Here is a 2,869-nt window from a genome sequence, read left to right as displayed (position 1 = left end):
CTGCCAGGACAGGCATGAGAACATGGCAGAAATGTTACAAGAGACAGTGTACCAAGGCCTACAGACCAACACAGGGCCAGTCAGATGGGAAGGACCTGGGGGCAAGACAGCTGACTAGACGTGAAGACAGGCAAAATCCCAGCCACACAGGTGGCTCAACATGGACAAGATGCTGGCCAGCCCTCAGACATCTATAGCCCCCAAAGGGAGAAGGATGGCCGTCCTGGGGGCCACGTCCTGCATAGCTGATGGAGAAGTGTCACTCACTCCACCCTGGCTACCCTGCAGCCTGTGTATCCTTCTGGATAGAAAATCCCATTTCAAGTGAGGTACAGTCTAGGGCCATTGCAGATCTAGTGCACCCCACAGTCACTGGAACAGCGGCCGGCCTCCTGGACCACCCCCACTGCTCCTGCTGACCAGTGGAACGCTGTCTCACTCCACTCCCAGCCAGACTCCAGAGGAAGTGTGGTATGCTCTGCTCCACAGATACCAATGAAGAGCACCAGCTGGTCCTTTCATTCCACATCACTTGGCTGATTCCACAAAAATAAGCCTGACCCTCAACAGCAAGGGGTGAGGAGCAGAGAATGGCTGAGACGTCAGATGATTCCACCCTTTACTCTGTCCTTTCAGACACAACCCTGTGTAGGCCACCCATGGTGGGGCCCCCAATACCCAGGAGAGAAGCTCCACTATTGAGTTTCTAGACTTGTGGCTGACCATTTGCCATTTGAGGCTTACAGCAAATGATCCTATTTGTGGTTTCTAACCCTCTCCTTGCCTCCCCCCCAAAAAAACTGTACATGAGTTTACAAACATACTAACATATACATAATGAGAAAGGTCCCGGGGCGCCTCCCCGTTGTCTCTGCTGGACATCTAACACTGGAGGAGCACTTTCCCACTAACGGCGTGTGCCATGGGGAGTCTCATGGTGGCTTTCTGGGCTTGCCACTGGATTCTTCCGCACCTCCAGGTTCAAGCGCCTGTCTGTCTCTGCTGTGCCAGGGAAGAGCCCAAAGCCACAGGCCTGCATCAGTGGCAGCTCTGCTGCCCGTCATCGCTCTGGCTCAAGCTCGTGCTGGAAGGGACGTTTCCTCTCCCGACAGTGCTTCTTGTGGGCTGGCCAGTCCTTTTGCTGACACTGGGAGCCACAGTACGGGCCACCTGGCAGCGCCCACAGATGTTGAACTCCCGGAGCTGAAACAGAACACGTTGCTTCACCCTTACTCTGCTTCTCCATCGCTGTGCAGGGAGGGTGATGACGCTCAGTAGGTACAGGAGTTCCCCTCTTCTTCCACCACATCCCCATTGGCCATTGTAGTACCGGGTCACATTCAGGACAGGGAACTGTTCTATGGGGTCGGTGGGAAGCTGCTGGATTGCGAGCCAGTACAAGCTTTGCTCCCTCTGTTTGCTGGAGGTCTCTTCGGCTTTGGGCCTCTCGCCCCGAGGCACCAGCTGCAGGTTGTCCAGGCGGTTGTCCACAGTCACAGCATTGAGGTGCACTACCTGGAAACCGGGAGCCACGCCGCCCCTGTGCCTCTCCCACAGCAGCTCATGAATGAGCCTGCCTGATCCCCTTCCTTGGTTTTTGTCAAAGGCATATGCAAATATCTTAGCACCATTTCCATCTGCATCTACTTCCATTCGGGCCTCAAAGGAGTAGCTCTCCACCAACAGGATGTCTTGTTCATCTATCAGTGTGTATTTGGTCTTCCTGGCCACCCGGCCGAGCAGCATGATGCCCAATTTGAAGTTGGTCATGGCTGGGCCTGCGCTCTCGGCCGGCAACGCCGCTCCCTCAGGAGGCGCTGGGCCGGGACGAGGCCACTGCGCTCCGGGAGGGCGGGAGTCGACCCGGCGGGCCCAGGGCGGGCCGCCGCCGCCGGACCTGCCACACACCGCCTCCATTGAGTTTTTTATTTGGTTTATTGTTTCCTTCATTTCAAGGATTTCTGTTTGGCTTTTTTTGAGAATCTCTATCTCTTTGTTAAAATGATCTTTTGCTTCCTGCAGGTGCTCTTTCAGCTTATTGGTATTATCATTCATTGCCTGCATTTGCTCTCTTATCTCATCCTTTGCTTTGCGAATCATCTTAATCATGTATAATCTGAAGTCCTTTTCTGACATTTCTTCTAACATACGGTCATTGGATTCTATTACTGTAGAATCTAGATTTGTTTGGATCATTTTCTTCCCTTGTTTTTTCATGTTGTTCATGTATCTTCCCCTCTAGCAGTGCAGATCTGGGGTATTGCAGATTTCCCCCTATAGGCTTATAGTGGCCCAATAGGTTTCCAAAACCCTTTCTTTAAGGGGAGATCAATATTAGCAGTGCCCAATTCAGACACTATGCAATCCTAGACCAAATAGCCCCTATGAGGACAATAACAATTGTCATAATAAACAGAATGAGTTCAAATATTATCTTCAGTATAACAAACAGATTTGCAATAAGGTCTGCAGTTTCTAATGCAGGACAAAGAGAATGCAGAGGGATGTAGAATGTGGCTGTTAATGGGACAAGAAAAGAATATACAGAAGTTCTAGATAATAGAAATGGTGAGAGTGTAATCAAAAGAAATTGGATGTTATCATGCAAAAAAGGGAGAGACTCTGAGGGAACAGGTAAACAAAAGGAAAAGAGAGCAAGAAAAGTGAAGAAATAAAAACAAAATTTTTTCAATAAGGAGAAAAAAGAAAATCTACAGTATAACAGTCATATAGTAATGAAACCTCCCAGTGTTCAGTAGCCTGATGCATGAGAGGTACCTGACAATGAGCTTCAAGTCTCCAGCAGGCGTCTCAGGATGGGATTTGCCCCACCCGAAGATCGGAGCTATGGCTTCCAGGATTATTCAAG

At 50.2% G+C, this 2,869-nt stretch overlaps 1 pseudogene across 1 annotated transcript; it reads right to left on the bottom strand.

Annotated features, from left to right (window-relative positions):
- Nucleotides 1-294: 294 nt before the first annotated feature.
- On the bottom strand, nucleotides 295-1,796 carry LOC306659620 (zinc finger MYND domain-containing protein 19-like; annotated as a pseudogene). Its single transcript has one exon. The product of its transcript is annotated as a zinc finger MYND domain-containing protein 19-like (transcript).
- Nucleotides 1,797-2,869: the final 1,073 nt, after the last annotated feature.

This window comes from Sciurus vulgaris (genome assembly GCF_902686455.1).
Source record: "Sciurus vulgaris genome assembly, chromosome: 4".
Taxonomy (NCBI): Eukaryota; Metazoa; Chordata; class Mammalia; order Rodentia; family Sciuridae; genus Sciurus; species Sciurus vulgaris.
This window is presented reverse-complemented; position numbering and strand designations above follow the sequence as displayed.